Below are 6000 nucleotides of genomic sequence, written 5' to 3'. Positions count from 1 at the left end.
TTTTCAAGGTCAACAATAAACTTTCTTTTAGCATTTTAAAAATATGATGAAACTCATCTAAATGATCATGGAGTTGGTGCCGTTACTGAAATAATTAGCAGTGCCACTCGTGTCATTGCAGTTGTCATTTCCTGCACACATGCTGGTCAGTGTTCAGATAAAAAAAAAGGAAGTTAAAGACTTAAAATGTCAAGGAAGTAGTTGAAATGAGGAAGCTTAGGTGCTCCACCACCTCACTGTGTGTCAGTGCATAGACTGACTGTTAATCTGCTTCAGCTGGAAAACACAACTTGGATCAGATGTAGGTGATTAACTGTTTTAATGTGGTTTTGACCGCACATTTTTTGTTCGTCAGGAGCTGGCTGAATTTCTGATGACCTGTTCACATGTTCAGACTGCTGGCAGCTGATATGCTCAAGTCCTGAAAGAACAGAGCTAGAAGAGGATCAACACTCCGGAACTACTTCACCACATTGTGTACAGTAAGTGTTACCAAGTTATTTATTCTGTCACTTTGATTACCTATTTTTGATAAAACCAATAAACAAACAAAAAAAATAATTATCTAAAAGATAAACATAGATGACAGAATCAGTTAATGTGTGTCCATGACAGATTGATTGCCCTAGTTTTTGTCTTGTATAGTCTTTTCTTAGAAATTAAATGAATATTTTTGGACTCAGATGACTAGAAGACATTTTTTGTCTCCAGGTCTTTATTGCAGAACATATGAGATTATATAAAAATAGGGTTAAAAAAAGGACTTTAGTTTTTCCCTTTTCTGTTACTAAACATATCTACCTAACCACATTTAAGGGGACAGTGTTGTACTTTTTACTCCACTACATTTTTGATAGCTGTAGATTATGAGATACAATGCAACATATAAGACTGAGTCAGAGTTGTTAACCCTTACAACAAAAGTGTCTACGTATGTCACATTTAACATGTCCTTCAGTTGTTAGCAGATCCACCAGAGACATTTCCCCTAAACCCATGTTCAAAGCTTTTGATCATATTCCTTAATATTCCTCTGTAGATAGAATTGCCAAGTTGTGATGAAATTATGGATGTTCAAATTTGTATATTTCTGCACTTTTTGGACAGTTTTTGTCCTACTTAGAAATATCAACATTTTCCAGTCTATGAATATCAATTATCTTGTATTTATTATTATTATTGGAATTGGAATTTTATTGGATATAATGTATATACATGTATATAATATAGCTGAATGGTTTATACTGTCTATGAGGACCAGGGTAAATAACTTTTAAATGATAAAAAATCTAAAGTATATGGGTGCATCAAAAGTCTGACTAATCTTACAATGTTAAAATTTAATAGCAAAAAGATAAGACAGATTCAATAAATCTGAAAATCATTGTGGAACTACAAATAGTATGATTTATTTTTATACAATAAAGACTGTGTTGTGCTTTCTTAAAAACAAATTCTACCTTCAGAAAAGTCAAGTCAATTTTATTTTTAGCGCCAAATCATAACAGAAGTTATCTCACGGCAGTTTTTACATATAGAGCAGGTCTAGACCATACTCTTTATATAATTATTCACAGAGAGCCAACGATTGCACCATGAGCAAGCACTTGGCGTAAGTGGCAAAGAAAACCTCAATTTTAAGGGAAGAGAGAGGCAAAGAGAGACGTAAATTGAAAGGGAAGACAGAAAAAATTATTTTGTCACTGTTCAACAGGTATAGTTGAGACAAGGATGCAGCCTCCGACAATGTTGAACATTCATTGAAATAAGGAATATTTACTTTAACAATTTGTTTTTAATATAAATAAAACATAAATAAAAAATATTTCAATGCAAGTGGATTTTGGGTAGATGAGTGAATCAATGAACATTCTAAACTTTAAAAGGAGGTGAGATTTCAAGCTTGAGGTAAACTGATGGTACGAAAGCTTCTTGCTGCAAAATAGTGCTCCTGTCAACAGTTTCATCTGGGCATTTTTGTAAGGCCCCACTCCAGAGTATTTTGATATTTTTATGATTCTTTCCTGACAATGTTTTATTATTTTTTGACAAATACCTTAATTTTGTGCTTAACCTAAAAAAAATGAAGCCGTTGCTATAATGGAATGGACCACAGTAGAATCTGGGACTTTTATGTCATCCAACAAGCTTGGCTTCTGGTATTATAAATGTGGCATGGCTCCTTTTAAGACTAAGGCAGTTTGTAGCGTGTGAGTGGAAAGTGACGGTCTGTGGCTGAGCTATGAACAGACAGCTGTTAGCCACCAGAGCAGACAGAGAGTTTAGCAGTGAAGTTGTCTAGTGACAGTAAATGTACAGTACAGGTTACAGTTTGCCCATGAATAAACTCTGCAGCTCCTTAATACATAACAAGACTAAATGTTTGAGTGACAGCTACGGCTATCACTACTGATATCCATGTTATTGCTATCCCTGCCACTGATGTTAATCATGCTGAAACGGCAGTCTGGTAGTGATGGTATAACTTCTGACTATTAACCAGACCCCATTCTCTGTTTGGGAAAAAAATGTTAACTGTTAGAAAGGGAGAAACACTGGCTGGATAGGGACTTCTCCATTCAGTAGGCCTATGCTCAGCAGCGTTTAGTCATCTGCCTCCATCATGTTTACAGAGCTACTGTGGAGTGTGAAGGGAACGTGTTCAGTGACAAACAGGGTAAAGAGGCGTCTTAGATTCCATAATCTGCAGCCTTTGTATTCTACAAATTTACTAGCATTAAGTCCAGCATTGAAGGTGGCCTCTCTGCTGCACTGCTCCATGGGGTCCACCATTGTACAAGACGCTGAGCAGGTGCAGAGTTTTTGAGGTAAAACAGACTAAGCACCAGACTAAGCAGCAGTTATTTTTCTTACCCACAGAGTTTGACTAAGTTGTTCAATGCTGCAGTGTGTGCTGATCAGCTGGTCTCGTGGACTGCTGCTTTGCCCAACAGGAGAGGGCAATCCACTGCTTTCCAGCAGAGAATCATCACACTCTGCTGCAAACTTCCCAGTGGCTGCTGGAGGTCACGGACAGAAGAAGCCAACAAAGGCGCCCAACAATGTCCAGAGCCTTCAGCATCTCAGGGTGAATCTCATCCGCCCCTGGTGCCTTGGCACTGGGGAGCTTCTTAACAATCTCAGTGACCTTTTCTAGGGATATGACAAAGCTTAGGAGCTCTTCAAAGTGCTCCTTACACTGCCCAATAATATTCCCAAGTCCGGTTCAGCAGTTCTCATCGCCTACTGACAACAGCCTGGGCTAAGCCCCTTATCCCTTGCACTTAAAATTTGAAACAAATGCAAAATAGATGCATTTTCACAAGCGGTCTCAGACTTTTCGACCCTATGGTATGTGTGCATGTGTATGAAAAATTTATTAATTGAGTTGTGGATGGCCTCATCTGAAATGTTAATATAATGTGACCAAACAGAGGGAAGAAATATGGGAAATGTGATAACTGGACCAACAGCAACATGCTATCCAATTGTTCTGCTCTATTCATTGAATAACATCAGTGGAAGTAATAAGGTGAGATCGATATCATTTATTTGTTATGTTAAAACCCCAGGATGGCACAATAAAATCTAAGTCATAGCCCCTTTATGCTCCTCACATACTGTAGAACAAATGTACAAACATTTTAATAAGAATAGAATAAATTAAAAATAAAACAATATATACAGTTATTTAAATACATACAGTGCATTCAGAAATGTCTAAAATTCTGTTTCTGCTTTGTCATTAATGGTGTATTGAGTGTATATTGATTAAAAGAAATAATTCAAATGATTTTAGCATAAGGCTGCAACATAACAAAATGTGAAAAAAGTGAAGGGGTCTGGTTACTTTCTGAATGCACTGTATATTAACATACATACCTATACACCCAGATAGGATATACAGTATGTGTAATATCAGTGTTAAGTAGGGCTACAGGACATAGAATGTGTGATGTCGGGAAATTAACTCAAACACGTCCTGCTACAACTTTTTTAGCTGCTTGATACAAAAGGAAAAGGAACACAATTATAATTGTCCATAAATAATCTACAGGAAGTCTGTTTAATACAACATACGTTTGCAGTATGCAGGCAAGATGTTTTACTTCTAAGGTTCTTGAATCATCATATCTGGAAAAAAAGGTGTCTAATTCAGAATTTTATTAAATAATAATAATTATTAATTATTATTAATTAAAAAAAAGAAAGTTTTCTGGATGTTGTCTGGTAAGGTATATGATCTGCTTTCTATTGTTACCTGTTTTTCTGGCACATTTGTGACATCAAACATGTCACAGGAAAACATACACAAAGGGATGTGCACATTAATTTTGGTATAAAATGGTATATGATGCTGATTCCCAGGAACCTAGAACTGTTTACTTGCTTTACCCCAGCTCCGCTGTAGACAGGGGTGTGCCTTTGCTTCCCTTCACCTAAAATCAATGATCAGATCATTGGTTTTGCTTATGTTAAGCAAAATTATCTCCGCACCACCCTACCAAACTGTTAATTTCCTCTGGATATGAATTCCCATATTGTTTGAAATCTGGAACAACAGGATACTCTCTCTCCAGGGAACCCAGCCCTGGAGGTCTCTAGTATTGAGTGGAGGCGATATTACTGCCAATCCAAATTGTCTGGAGTCTGTGAGGAAATCCAATATCCAGTTAGAAAACCCTGATTCCAAAAAAGTTATGGCACTGTGTAAAATGTAAATTAAAACAGAGTACATGGGGTGACCCTGAAGCTCAGTTTGTAGAGCACTCGTCCCCTGTACGGAGGCTTTGTCCTCGCTGCAGTGGCCCAGGGTGAACCAGTGAACTGTAGCCAAAATAAACAGCTATCTTCCCATTAACAATCTACGTAACCCGAAAGGAACAAAGAAAAGAAACAAAGAGACATCCACTGATCAGTGCTCAAAGAAAATGTCAGTTCACCCCTATTCTTCGTGCTAAATATGCATCTTTATAACGTGATTACTATTTACAACATGTTCAAAAGAACTATTTGTGTAAATAGTTACATTACGACAAGCACAATTGCAGCAGTTTATTATCTGGACAGGAATAGAATATGTACCAGTCAGTGATAAAGTTGACTCTCTAAGGGAGCTCACACACAGCACACTACAGTGGCTAACTAGCTTACTCAGAAAGTGCATTTTGCCCTTAATTGAATATTTCCATTCTTAAAAAGTACAGTGACCCACTCGAAACATGTATCATTAACATTTCCATAACTGCACTGGACAACTCACCTCAAGCATGTCTCTCATTAACTGGCAACATTTCCTGCCAGTGCCATTTGTTTACGACCTCTGAGAGAGGGCGCCATTGAGCCAACATTTCTACACAAATACATCCCTATCAGAATATGATGATAATGGCAAGTGGAATGGCATACCCTCCAAACTCTGTTACACTCCCCCGTACTAAATTCCACTTGCACCAAAAATGAAATGAAATGAAAAAGGGAAATAAGGAAAGAGAAAAAAAAGACCACTACAACATACAAGGTACAATAATCACGACTGTTAACAACCCAGACCAAACATTTTTTTCACTTGTCAGATCCTTTCGCTCTTTTCCTGTGTCAATGATGAGGCCACACTCACAAAATTACAGCCACAAGCACCCAGTCCAAAGACCACTTTTTCAGAAACGGTGTGGGAAGGAGTTGGCCAGACCCTGTCACCACACACATGGAAAAATATGCCTGTTACATATTCCATACACAGCGATCAGGCATAAAATTATAACCACCTGCCTAATATTGTGAAGGTTCCCCTTGTGCAGCCAAAACAGCTCTGACCTATCAAGACATGGACTTAAGACCTCTGAGGGTGTCCTGTGGTGTCTGGCACCAGGGTGTTTTATAGTGGATCCTTTGGGTCCTGTATGTTGGGGGGTGGGGCCTCAGACCTGCTCCAGCACGTCTTATAGATGCTCGATCAGATTGGGATCTGGGGAATTTGGAGGCCCGGTCAACACCTTG

At 38.0% G+C, this 6000-nt stretch overlaps 1 protein-coding gene across 2 annotated transcripts in view; it reads left to right on the top strand.

Annotated features, from left to right (window-relative positions):
• Positions 1–203: 203 nt before the first annotated feature.
• The window catches only part of syk (spleen tyrosine kinase), a 45690-nt gene continuing 39893 nt past the window's right edge, over positions 204–6000 (top strand). Inside the window, exons 1-2 of one of the 2 annotated variants that reach the window (XM_073478667.1) lie at positions 229–301; positions 395–482. The gene's annotated coding sequence lies outside the window, so the exon portion shown is untranslated. Of the gene's footprint in view, positions 483–6000 lie in introns of both variants that reach the window. The other variant, XM_073478666.1, reaches the window with a different exon arrangement.

The sequence above is a fragment of the Pagrus major genome, chromosome 12, assembly GCF_040436345.1.
Source record: "Pagrus major chromosome 12, Pma_NU_1.0".
Classification (NCBI taxonomy): Eukaryota; Metazoa; Chordata; class Actinopteri; order Spariformes; family Sparidae; genus Pagrus; species Pagrus major.
This window is presented reverse-complemented; position numbering and strand designations above follow the sequence as displayed.